Raw genomic sequence first — 14,828 nt, 5'->3', positions numbered from 1 at the left:
ATTATGCTACATATGGGGTGGGATTTAGGTGTTAGGAGTATGAATGAGAATATTTGGCTTAGTTGGACCATTTAAACTATCTTTCAATCATAAACTTATAGTAATTAGCATAGTTATTTATGTCTTAGGTGAATCGGGCTTCATGGTTCATGTTTAGAGTGGAAATACCTTAATTACTCAAGCTAGGTGAAATTTCCCTAGTCATTCATGTTCAAGGTGGTATTTTCCTTAGTTTCTTAAGTTAAGTAAAATGGCCTTAGTTGCTATTGTTCTAGGTAAGATGGCCTTAGTTGTTCATGTATGAGAAGAATTACTATCTTGGGGCTAATTATGCCTTACATGACTTCTAGAAATGAACTTAGATACCTTACCCTAGTCTGGGGTAGAAGTTGCAGAAAATTAAGTTTTAGAATTAGTGTGTATGTTTTCGGCCCACTTTCAGCCAAGACTTGTGACACCCTTTCAGACATATTTACGAATGATATACTCATATTAATAGTTGGTTTGACACTTGATGAGATTGAATATATTTGTTGAGTATGTTAGTTGGATATTGAAGAATTGATGCTAATATTGGGTATCTATAAGACCCCACAAAATTCTCTCATAGTCTGAGCCTTAGAGCATGTTCAGTGAAGTGTAAATCTGGTCCTAAAAGTTTGAGAAGTGTATTCATCAAAATCCAACATCGAACGAGGAAGTTATGGCAATTTTAAAGAAAGTAGTCTGAACCGCCGAGGTACAATAGCCGGATTAACGGACCATCAAGCTTATGATGGACCATCGCAACTAGGATAGTAACTCTCTTTTTTGGCCCTAGTGTGATGGCCAAGATAATGGACCATCAAGCTAGTGATGGACTGTTGCTAGGACCATCGCCGTTGAGGCAGTGTGGCCTTATCCTGGCCAACGTATAATGGATGATCTGACAAACTGTCAGATTTGTGATGGACCATCGCTGAGACCGTCACATTGAGGCAATGTATTCTTTTTCTAATCGACGCATAACGGATGATCCGACAATCCATCAGACTAAGCGATGGACTATTGCTTCAATCGTCGCAGTCCCTGTTTAGCATTTCTCCTTATTTCTCCTCTTCAATATCAAAAATTAGGGTTTCTATAATATCAAAATCCTTCTTTCTTTTTTAGGAAAAATCTATAGAAATCAAGAAATCAAGAATCTCTCCAATAGCCTTTAAGAAAGAGTTTCCTAAGGTATGCAGATGTTGATTCTTGGGTCCCTTTCATCCGAGAAGCTCAAGAACCCTTTTCTAAATTTCAAAGATCTTATGTTTATGAGATTTCATGAATTATGTGAATTGAAATTGGAGTTCATGCTATTATTGAGTTTTTAATTCATGTTTTGTTTATGAGGTTTCAAGCTTTGACCCTAGTATGTGATATTCATGTGATGTTCATGATAAGCCCTCTTCAAGTTGCTTGTTAAGTGACGTGTTCATGTCCAAGTGTTTGTTGAAAAATCTTAGTGAATGAATTGTATCATAATAGCATGAAATTCCCCAATTATGTGTTCTTTAATGCATGCTAAGTGTTTGATGCAAGACCTTGTTAAAAGAAGTATGAGCCAATAGCATGTCTCCCTATGTTTTAAACATGTTTATGATTCCTAAATACTTAAGGAGATGGCTTAGTGATTGTGATGGTGAATGAATGTTTGTGGTCTTGATTATTCATGTATGGTTATGTTTTACTTTTATGTTATCGAGTCTTGGGGGTATTTATACTTGAAAATTTAGTTGCAGTCTAGAGCCAGTGTCAGTTTTCACGATAATCTCAATCAAGCCACGAGTCTCATAACTCACTAAGTTATAGAACTCCATACTCTCAGATAGATACAGAACTTAAGTAATCTCAGTAATCTTAGTATCACTATTTTTCTAGCCTCAGTTCAGTACTCAACTCAAATCTAGTAGTATTCTAGTATTTAGTTCAAATCTTTGTAGAATTCAATTAATCTTTTTAGAGCTCAGTATCATTTAGTCAGATAACAAGATTTAGTAGTATTTGGTCAGATACAGAACTAAGTAAATTCATCTTAACTCAGTCAGATCCTTTGAGAAACATGGTCAGTATTAGATTCATCTCAGTTTAAGTTCAGTTAAGAATTAGTTCAGAGTCTTTTAGTTGGGAGTAAGAGTTAGCACCGAGCGAGTGCAGGGATGGTGGTTTCCCATTAGAGAGACAAATTCGTTAGGAGCAATCCCTGAACTCCAGAACTATGTAGCTAATGTAGGATGCAGGAGTCACCCATTAGGAAAAGGTTTGACTATTATACTGCCTTAGGCTTGACTTTCTGTGAGGGTCACCCATTAGAGATGCTTGACCAGAGTTGAGGTCCTTACCCATAGCATGGTATTAACACCCTTCTAGCTGAGGTTACAGGTTGGACCCCACTAGGGCATGTCGATTAAGTGAGAACTTCTACAGTTGCAAATTCAGTATCAATCTTTAAAGTAGAACTCAGAAATTAGGACTGTCAGATACAGTCACATATATCAGTAAGGAACTTAAATAGTTCCATTGATTCATGGACCACCTTCTAGATAGGCATGGTCTCATGTAAAGTTATTCAGTATCAGTATTATCAAATCTAGAGATCACCCATTAGATAGGCTTGATCTCAGTCTCAGATTCAATTGAGTAATCTCATTATCAGATCCAGAGATGACCTATTAGATAGGCTTGAACTCAGTCTCAGATTTAGTTGAGTAATCTCATTATCAGATCCAAAGATTACCCATTTGATTGGTTTCATCTCAGTATCAAATTTAGTTGAGTATTCTCATTATCAGATCCAGAGATCTTTCTCTAGATAGGTTTGATCTCAGGCATAATATTTTCTTATCATTGATAGTAGATTCAGGGATCACCCATTAGAGAGGTTTGATCTCAGATTCAGTCAGTCGAGGGTAGTAAGCCCAACTTTCAATCATTGATATAAGTAGATTTTGCTAATCATCTTTAGTATCATCAGTTTCCGAGATCACTCACTAGATAGGACATATCTCAATTTTAGTACTCAATTTTCTAAATCAAGAGATTCAGTTGTTCAGTATCTCAGTATTTGTAGTGAGGTCAGATGTTAGTAAAGCAATATTCGAGTTTTAGTATTTCGAGTTTTCAATGTTTTTAGTTATGGTTTGTGCATTCATTCATATGTCCTCATTCAGTATTCTCATGATTATTCTATTAAGTAATTATTCATGCATAAACCTTTACATTTAACCTTACCTAATCCTCATACTTAGTATATTCTCGTAATAATGCATTGGTGCTATGGTATTTTATTTGACACCAAAGGTTCAGAGGCATGAGATCCAGAGTACCCCTAGAAGCTTAGTCCCAGTCAGTAGCAATAGACGTAGTAGTGAGTTCTCTTTATTTAAGAATGATCCTTATTTTATTATCATATTAGATTTAGTTTATTTTTAGTAGATGGATTTAGTTGGGGACATCTCTCATCAACTCCACAGTTCAGATAGTTTAGAGGCTTTTTGAACAGATATATCAGTATTCAGTTTTTAGTTTTTAATATTCTAGATGTTTTGAACATTATGGCTAGTTTTTGCCAATTTTCTACATTTATTATAGATATTATGTAGTTCTCAGGTATAGGTATAGATATCAGTAAAGGGTTAGCTTGTGGTCCTTTATGAGCATCGTGTGACGTTTCAATTCCAAGAAATTGGGTCGTTACAATATCTCTAATGATATTTCTTATATACATAATTAAGGATATGATTTATAAATATGGATAATCATATCGCTTCTGGATATGATTAATGAATTATACATATGAATACAGGTATGACTTTTGTATACAATTAGTGACTTATTCATGTGACTATTAGTATGACTTTCGAATATGATTAGTAACTTTTGGATATGATTAGTGACTTATACATGTGATTATTTGTATGTCTTTTTGATATGATTATTTACTTATATATGTGATTATTATTATGCCTTTCAGATATGATTAATAGTATGGTCCATTGATATATTTAATTGTATAGATATTGATATCATTAATGACATGGCTTATAGATATGATATGACATATATAAATAATTTGGCTAACATATATGATATGGCTTATACATTTAACTAATGCCTTATAGATATAATATGGTTTATAGTTATGTAATAACTTATAGATGTGATATAACTTATATATATGTTATGGCTTATAGATGTGTCTATTGGCTTATGGATATGATAAGGCTTATAGATTGATATGGCTGACATATAATATGGCTTAAAGATATCATATGTCTTATAGATATGATATGCCTTATTGTTATTAAATATCTTATGTATGTATATATATGATATAGCTTATATATATGATCTGGCTTATGATATGATATGGCTCATAGATTTGATGTGGCTTATCGATACGATTATTAAAATAACTTATGATTATGACTATTGAGATAGCCTATGGGCATGGCTATTAGCATGACTTATTAGATGCGGTATTGGCATAGACTATTGGTTTAGCTTATTTGTATGGCTTTGTGTCATGGTTAGTTGTTATAGTTCATAAATATAAGTTTCGATGTGAGTTCGGTAGTTGATAATGATCTTGATTATATGAGATCCTATTCAATCCCATAAAATAATGATAATAATAATAATAATAATAAATGTATTGGGTTTTGGTAAAAGTCTAACATTGAAAATTATGTAGAAAATGATACGATTCAACTGGGTTCTTGATTATGGAATGACGATTTGGTAATTTATGACTACACAGTTGTTTAGTTTCCTTAATTGTACCCTTTAGGCTTATGGGGGTCTATATTTTGTTATTTGCTGCACTTATTGGCTTACAGTAACCAATTTTGTAGTTATAATGGTATGACCTTTATGTTATTATCTCATATGAATTAATTTATGTATGTACGATAGTGTTGAAGCTTATTTCTAGGGTTTTCCCTTTTACTCTAACTTAGAGTATTTGTATTTTGTATCTTATCAAATTTATATCATAGTTTAGCCCAGTAGGTTGATGATGCCTACGGAGTACCTATGGTTTTGGTACTCATTTTATGCTTCAGTGCTTTTTTGTTTAGATTTAAGTATTAATTATTGTCATTTATTCAACATTCGTGCAGGATTGGTTTTGGATATTAGGTGAGCTCTTGGAGTTGGAGTTATCATTTTCCCATCTCTTTATCTCTGTCAAGTCTTTCATATTCGAGATGAATTAAATTTACTATACAATACATAATTAGTTTATAGTAGCTCTTGTACCAACATTATTGAGTGTTGGGATAGGTGTTGATTTTCTATTTATCTAATAGACCTTTATAATTGTTTATTGCTATTTATGTCTTTGATTGTTAATTTTTGGTTTTTAGGCCTTTTTCTACCAAGTTAGCCCATTTTTTCTAGCTTCGAGATATGGTTTGACTTACCTACTAGTACGATAGAGCATATGCCATCATGACCTATGAATTGGGTTTAAAAAATTTCTATAAGATCCTAGGTTTCACCAGTATTGTTAGTAAAAGAGCAAATGCCTATTAGAGTCTCGCAGATCAAAAAGATGACATTCACTTCTTATCTTTTGAAGGCTATAAGACATTCTTAGGAGTTATTCACTTTTTTCAATCATTTTGTGCTAAGAGTTTGAGTTGGTTTCTAAATAATTCCTTAGGTTTTACTCCTTCATAGATGGCTAGAACACGTGTTTCCACTACACAAAACAAAGTTCTTGATACCAATTCTAGGGATTCTATAAATTTTTGTGGATGACCTAGAGGTCATGGACAACTTTACATTGGGTCCCTAGCTAAGGCCTAACATAAGGGGCCTTTTGCCAGACCCTATTCTTACTCCCGAGCTAGAGATTCTTTCTCCACAATAAATAGTGTGCCAGGGATACCCAGGGTCCATTGGTATTTATTTCTTCTTAATACTTAGGGATTCTTTGATTTAGCATTTGGGATTGGTTAGAGCTACTTTATCAGATAGTACTCAGTCTACAGATCAGAGTGGTACTTAGAAAGGGGCGCAGCCTATAGTCGCAGCTCATAGAGTTTAAGTTCTTTTTGCACTAGTAGTTTCTAAACTAGTAGTTGCCCAGCAAGCTTTGTCTATTGAGGTGCAAAAGATAATGGGTAGATTCTTGAGATTGGCTCTGCCTAGGTTTTATGGTTCACCTGTGAGGATGCATCTGAGTTCTTAATATTTTATGAGGATAGCCTCTATAATTTGGGCCTAATCAAGACTTGTGGTATGAATTACAATACCTTTTAGTTGGTCTTAGCAACTCGACATTGGTGGAGAGGTTATCTTGATTCTAGTCTAGTTGTATCTCCCCCTTTGGCATGGACCCAGTTCTCTGAGATATTTCTCGAGAAGTACATGCCTTGCAATCTTATACACCATTTAAGGGATCAGTTCTCAAGGTTGGAGTAGGGATCCATGATACTAGTGAAGTGTTAGGATTAATTTTATGACTTATCTAGGCATGCTACTTCTATTCTAGCTTCTAAGTATAAGAGAGAGTGTTGTTTAGTTTTAGGATTGATAGTTCCTCTTTGTATGAGTTTGGTTGTTAAGAATAGTTTGTTTGCTAAGGTTTCTGAATATGCTCAACATATGGAGGAAATGCATCATGAGGACCATGGATGCAGCAATAAGAGGCCATAATGTCAGGATAGGTTTAATGGGAGTTGTAGTAGCTCCTGGTTCAGAGGTAGTGGTTCTCAGACTAGGTACCTTTTTGAAATACCTTGGGTTTTTCTATTAGAAAATTTCCTAGTTTTTTGCTTTGAGACATCATAAGAGTTGGGGTACTAGTCGTATGTTAGGGTATAGGTAATATGGTCTAGTCATATATTGTTATGTGTTGGTGGTGTTTGGTGTTTAAGAATCTAGAATGGGTACGAATTGGGTGGGTACGATTCATATCTGGGTGACAGGTTGTATGATTGTGTTTTCCTTCACTTAATCTGAAACTTAGAAACTTAACTTGGGCCTGAGTACAAGTGGCTCACCATGAGTCATGAGATATGATACGAGTAGTATGGTCCAACTCGTATGTTGGATAGTGCTAACCCCTTTTGATTCTGCCTAGGTTACAGTTTCATGGTACTAGTCATATATTTGGGTATGATTGGGGCTTGGTGGCTGTTTGTTGGATAGTGTTGGGGGTCTAAGAGATGCCCATGGTACGAGAGGTAGGTACCACTCGTATCATAGGATATGGGTGTTATGGTGGAGCCATACCCTTCTATGGGAAATTAATACAGTTTAAGTTGGGGTATTCTGGATATTTCCCCATATAACTCCTTGGGACCCCACGACTTAAAAGATCTTTTTGGGGCTTCATTATCCTATTTGCAATTCAATCAATGAAACACTTTAAACACTCTCAAAATCTCTTAAGGCTTTTTGGTGAAGCAAAAGCTAGGGTTTTATTCAAGGTGGTCAATTAAGGCTCATAAGGGAGATTTCTTCTCATCTTCTTCTCTATCTATGACATGTTACTACTCTCTCATTGTTAGTTCCAACTAAAGGCTTATTTTATGAATTGTTTTCATGCCCTCATTATTATTTCCAACTAAAGGCTTGTTTTATGAATTGTTTCTATGGAATAAATGTTTTGAAGTTTTTTGTTTTAAAATATATATTAGGGGTTTTGGTTATAAATGCTTGGTTATTGTTGTCCTATGTTTTTATTATATATTAACTTGTATTAATAGTAGTTTGGATATTTGGTTGCATAGGAATGGTTAATTGGTACTTGGTTTTGTCTTTGGAAACACTATGCCCCTAATGTATTTGATAAAATGCCTATAAGAATGCTTTTACTAAATTGTTGGACTTTCATTGAACTATTGCATGGTATAACTTGGTAATGGAATCCTAAATGGCTCAGAATGGTTAAATGGTAAGGTCTTAGTGGTCATGGTTGGTTTAATTGGACGACTTGTGTCGTACAAGGGATTCCCCCAAGCAAACTAAGTAATGAGAATACTTGTGGGGTACATGGGAATACCTGAAGCCAACTTAGTAATGTAATCTATGCGTATATGGGAATCCCTTCTTCTCTGAAAGGTTGGCTAAGGACATTGCTTGCAAACTATAGTTAGTGTGACGATATCACTACTCATAGCCTTAGTTAATAATAATTTTAATGGTGCCCTTGGTTATGTGGTAATGGTTTTCATTGGGTAATAAAGGCGGGGTATGATAACTAACTGTGAAGTTGTGAGTCCAATGGATAAATACTGGAAAATCATGATTGCCAACATGAGGATTGGTTATGATGACCATATGGGGTATATGTGAATCCTCTAAGTTACACTTGTATACATGTATTATGGAGAGTAAATGGTACTTGGGAATCCCTACTCCTATGGTATCTTCGGTTCATGTGGCTATATGCATCGAGGCCCGCTCAGGGTTTTACACTAGACCCATATAGTTCGTGGGTAGTTCTAGGATGGTTAAGCTACACATTCCCAAGTTAATGGTTTTAAATGCATGTTAAACCAGGTTATATTTCTTGATATGGATTATATATATCTATATGTATGGATGTGAATGCATATGGTTATTTACACTATTTTAAAGATTGGCATTATTTTCTCCTTATTATAAGTTCCTAAGTACTTGTTAGCGTTCACTCGCTAACCATCTTTGAGAGGTTGTATTCCCCCACAATGCAGGAACCAGTCATTCTACTCATCTTTCTTAGTGATCAAATTCGATATCAGCTATTGGATTGATGTGGTGAGATTCCATACTTCAAAAGAATCCATTTCATATCAAGGATGTCTTTACATACTTTTGTTATTTCATGGATATTGGTTTTGGCTATGGTTATGAGCATGTCCCAACCAAATATTGTTTTACTTTCGGTTAAAGGCTTGTTAGAACTACTATGGGTTAGAATGGGCGGTGTTGGTAGTGGTGTCATTCTTAGTATTGGCATTAGTATTGGGGCTGATACTATTTGACAGAATTTATGATTGTTCAATCCTTTTATGTTATGTTATAGACAGTAGCTTTATTATTACATCGGTTTTGTGATGGTTGTTGGTTGGTATTGGGTGATTGGACTTACTTAGGTTGGTCACAGCAATAGACATATCCTAGAGTTTGCAATAGTAATAAACTATATCTTGTTATACGTTCAAAATTCATCCAACTAGGGTATGCATATTTAGAGGTTGGTTCGAGTGATGGGGGTGGTCCCCAGTCCTGGTTGGACTTGGGATACAAATTAATATAAGGCCCTATTTTAGGTCGTGTCAAGTTTGTATTAGAGCTTTAGGTTCATGGTCAACTGGGGAGTCCACAAAGCCGTGACATGTAGAGTCTCTTTTAAAGGTGTGTAGTACGCCGTACTCTTTAGGGAGAGGCTACAAAGCATTTAGGAATATTTCTCTTTCTTATGTTCTGTTTCAAGCTGTAGGGTTTAAGGTCCTAAAATCAATTCTAATACCTATTTGTTCTCTTTTTATATTATGCCTCGATGATCTGAAGCTCACAAAGACTCCATTATCCCAATCGGGGATAAGGTTTATGGGACACATTCTACTCAAAGGATCCATACTCAATCTAGGGGTCCAGTCCCTAATAATTCTGGAGTTACATCAGTTTCTTTTGGTACTCCTTAGGTCAATGTGACAAATGCAGAGTTTTGTCAGTCGATCAATATAATTGCTTAGTTGGTGTATTCTCAAGCTGAGCATGGTGCATCTGCTATTCCATTCTCAAATGCCACAAGCGTTGGCCATTTCATGATGATGAGTCCTCCAAACTTTATTGGTATTACAGTAGAGGAGAATCCTGAGGGTTTTCTTGATGATATGGAAAATATTTTTAGGATACTAGATGACATGAATGTAGAAGGGGTGGAGTTTGCAACTTACTAGCTCATGGATGTGTCATACAGATGGTACGAGGAATGGCATAGGGAAATAGGTGATGTTGAGGAATCATCATTGTTGGAGACTTTGTCCAGTGCATTTCTAGACTGCTTCTTTCCTCAAGAGTTGAGAAAAGTAAAAATTGTGGAATTTATTAATCTAAAACAAGGGAAGATATCAGTCAAGGAGTATGCCTTGAAATTTCACCAGTTATCTATGTATGCTCTGGAATTGGTGCCTGATATGAGGGACAGGATAAGAAAGTTTACTTCAGGACTATCTTGGGATTCGATCCTTCAAAGCAAGACTTCCTAGCTGATCAAGGACATGGATATCTGTAGGTTGGTTATTCATATGTAGTAGGTGGAGAAAGAAAAGAAAAAATAGGTTGAGATAGATAAAAGGTATGGTAAGAAGTTCAGGTTCTCTGACCAAGGTGGCAGTCAATAGTAAAGTGGTAAGGATGGTGGTAAATGGCCAAAAAAGAAGTGAGGCAGCTCTGGTTCTTCCTCCAAAGCTAGTGCTCCTTACCCAAAGCCATCAGGTGACAGGTGTTAGTAGGGTGGCTACAACTTCAGGGAACAAGGTGCCCAATCATAGGCAAGTGGGGTCCAGTCGACTTTATCTTGTCCTCCTTATATGTTCTATGGTTGGTTGCGTTGTGGTTTTTATGATAAGGGGAGGGACAGGCTCTTCAAATGTGGTCAGCCAGGCTATATGATCAGAAACTGGCCGATTGGTAAGGTTTCTTTGGGAGAGAATATTGTTCTGGTAACTTCTTCATTTACTCCTGCACCGAAGGGTAGAGCTTCTACATATGTTTCTACTTCTGGTACCGGTACAGGCCAGAATTAATTTTATATACTCACTACATGACAGGAGTTTTGGGCAACGTATGATGTCATGACTAGTATGTTGCAACTCTTTTCTTGGGATGTTTATTATTTACTTAATTCGGGGTCCATTTTTTTTATGTGACCCTATTTGTGGCTGTGTATTTTGATTGTTATTGTGAGGTTATTTCAGATTCTTTTTCTGTTCCTATCACATAGGTGACTTTTTGATTGCTAAAAGAATTTATAGGGAGTGGTATCTGTTGGTAGTAAAAAGACTTTAGTTGATTTGTATGAATTAGATTGGTGGGTTTTAAAGTTATTCTAGGTTTGAATTGGTTACATTCATTCTATGCATCCTTAGATTGTCGGACCCGTAAGGTTGTTTTTAAGTTTATTGGTGAACCAGATATTGAGTGGGAGGGTGGGTCCCTAGGTCCTAAGGGGAGGTTTATATAATATCTTAGAGCTCTGAGGTTAATATCTAAAGGGTTTCTCTATTATTTCGTCTGGTTTAAAGTCTCTAACTCAAAAGGTATGTAATATCCCAAACTTTCTTTAAGTCAAATTTAGTCTCCAAACTTTCTAGAATTTACCCAATGTCAACTTTTTATCATGTGGGATATTGAATTAGCTTTCTAACAATACGAATTTCTTCCAAATCTAGTATCGGAGTAAAAAGCTATGGACATTTTATAGAGAACTATCGAAACTACCTAGAAGCGATTGTCAGGCCAACGGACTGTTGAGCTAGCAACGGATCATCACCCAAGCTGTCTCGACTAAGGCACTGATACCTTCTTCTAGCCAAGTGCGATGGTCAGGAATGACGGACCATCAAGCTAGTGACAGACCATCGCCCAAGCCGTTGTGACTAAGGCAGTGAACCCGTCTTCTTGCTAAGTGCAATGGTCAGGACCAATGAACCGTTGAGCTAGCAACAGACAGTTTCCCAAACCGTCGCTACTTCCGATCAGCGATTTTAAGCCATTTTTAAAAGGGTATTTAAGATTTAGAGTTATTATCTTTGTGGTGCACATTGTGTAATCTTCATGGATCATCATATTCTTCATTACCTTATGACCAAGATAAAGCTCAATGCTAGGCAAGGTAGACAGATCTAGTTGCTTAAAGGTTATGATATCTCTATCTAATGTAATCCTGGCAAGGAGAATATGGTAGCGGATGCCTTAAGCTGGAAGGCAGTGAAAATTGTTAGCTTGGCTTATTTTTCAACACTCAAAGGTTATTGGCATAGGACATTCAGTACTTACCCAACTTGATGGTACACATGATATTTTAGACCCTACGAGGATTGTTGCTAGTGTTGAGGTGTGTGCTCACTATTTTAGTGGATTCAAGATCGCCAGTTTGAGGATAAAGACTTTGTATCATTCATTATATGGTGTTGAGTGGTGAGTTCAAGAGGGATACCATAGATTTTAAGGGTGTTTTGAGCTTCGATAGTTTTATTTGTGTTATGAGGGTTAATAACTTAATTCAAGCAACTTTGCAGAAGTCTCACAGCTTTAGATATTCTATTCACTAGGTACAGGTAATATGTATATAGATTTAAGATAGCATTATTGGTGGAGTGGTATGAACAGATATGTGGCAGACCTTGTAGCTCGTTGCTTATGTTGTCAGCAGGTGAAGAATGAGCATAAGTGACCTAATGGTTTGATTTAGAGATTGCCTATTCTCGAGTATAAATTCGAGCGAATTACCATAGACTTTGTTAGTAGGCTGCCTCAAACTTCTCATGGTTTTAATGGTATTTGGGTCATTATGGATCGATAGACCAAGTTGGCACATTTAATTTCTATTCATATGTCCTTCAGTGCTAAAACGTTAACTCGTATCTATGTTAGTGAGATAGTTTGGTTGCATGATGTTTATATATCTATCATTGCAACCAGGGTTCAGTGTTCTCTTCTAGATTTTAGAGAGCATTTCAGAAGAAGTTATGTACACAACTCTATCTTAGTGCAACATTTCATCCTCAGACCGATGGATAGTTAGAGCAGTCTATTGAAGTACTTGTGGATATGCTCTGAGCATATGTTATGGATTTTTGAGGTTAGTGGGAGTAGCACTTAGCCATGGCAGAGTTTGCCTATAATAACAGTTACCATTCAAGTATTAAGATGGCACTTTTTGAGGCTTTATATGGCAGGGATGTCATTCTCTAATCGGATAGTTTAATATTGTTGAGATTAGCCCCCGTTGTATTGACTTGTTTGAAGAGTCGTCAGATAGAGTCAGGGTGATTATGGATAGATTGAGGGCAGCTCCGAGTAATCAAAAAGCTTATGCAAATCCTAGACCTTGTACCTTGATATTTTTATTTTGTGATCAAGTTTTGCTCCGTGTATCACCCATGAGGGTGTGATGAGGTTTGGGAGGAAATAAAAGCTCAGTCCCGGATATATTGGAGCCCTTAAGATTCTTAGCACAATTGATAAGGTGGCTTATCAGCTATCCTTATCCCCAAATTTTGTTGTTGTCCAACAGGTTTTCCATATTTCGATGTTGCAATGATGCATTCCCGACCCATCTTATATGCTTAGATGGGACTGAATTCAGTTGGATGAGCGTTTGACCTTTGTAGAGGAGCTTATGTTCATTGATGCTAGCGATGGCGGGCCGTTGCACACTAGAGAAATTCAAGTAGTTAAGATTCAGTGGAGGCACTACACAGTAGAGGAGGGTACTTGAGAATTCAAGAGTGAGATGTCGTCCGAATATCACCACATGTTTGAGGATTCAAGTACATCCTAATGTTTTAGTTTTATCGACAAAAGTTCTATTAGTAGTGGATATTGTAATGACCCCTCAGGTCATTTTCAGCATTCCAACTTATTTTCGCCATTTAGAGTATTCCTATAGCTTCCCAAAGTCATGTATCTCTTGTTGGGACTGATACTTTGGTTACCGGGTAGTTTATTTGGTTTTTAGAGCCAATTTGCTATTTTGAAACCTTCGTCGGTTTGGTTAGCATAAAAAAAATTTAGTGAAATGACCCTATATGCCAATTATGGCAGTTCCAACAGCTCCAGAACATTGATTTTATGTTGGGAGGACCTTTAGTTTAGGTCCCGAGGATCCGAGACACATTTTGGGCTATTGGCAAATATTTAGGGAAAATGGAAAAATGGTTGTGGGACCCACTTTTTATCGAAACATCCTCGGATGGAAATTTCTACTGTACCATTGAGTCCAAAACCTTAAATTTTATAAAGTATCATAGTTTGTTTGCGTAAACGAGATTACAGATTAATCCCGAGCAGTTGTAGAGACTTGAAATTTCTCTAAGTCTCAGTTGGTGCTGATGTTGGTGGATCGCTAAAACAATACACTTAATCTCCTAAGCAATCTAGAAAACCCTAGCAATTATCGCTTAAGCGGCTCATTCGGTCGCTTAAGCAAATACCTTAGCAGTTGCAGGATTATCGTATAGGCTATAATGGTATTGCGTACGCGACACTTGCTAAGGCAGCCCAATGTTGCACAAACATTAACAACTATTATGCTTAGTTATGAGTATCTCTAAAGCGACCCGATGTTTGCTTAAGTGATAACCGAGCACCTGGGAAAGGTATAAATACCTACTTAGCCTGATTTTGTCACCATTTTCATCCACTCTCTAGAATCTTAAACCCTAAAAAGTGGGAGTTCTTGAGAGGATCAATTGTGGGTGATTGTGGAGCTTTAGCATCACTACTTACGCAATTTCCAATAAAATTTACGAAACGATTCCATTATTTTCAGGGTTGATTTCTCCATTCTTATAAAAAGTCCCTAAAATCGTAGTGAGTTAATTTTGTCGTTATTATAGCTCGAAAATCTACCCATTTTTAAGGATAAATTTTCTTTCAGCATAGTGGAACATTGTGTTGTTTTCAAAAATATGATTTCCATAAATGGGCTCCATATGGGATTTTTATGTAATTTTGGACTAAAAGCACAATAGTGCAATATGGGTATCATTGTGCTCTTTTTGTTGAGTAGATTATGGTTTTGATAGCATGGCACCTTATAAAATCTTCTCAAAATGGGAAATTGGTTATTTGCAAAT

Source organism: Capsicum annuum, chromosome 7 (assembly GCF_002878395.1).
Source record: "Capsicum annuum cultivar UCD-10X-F1 chromosome 7, UCD10Xv1.1, whole genome shotgun sequence".
NCBI classification, from domain to species: domain Eukaryota; kingdom Viridiplantae; phylum Streptophyta; class Magnoliopsida; order Solanales; family Solanaceae; genus Capsicum; species Capsicum annuum.
Note: the sequence above shows the minus strand (reverse complement) of the source record.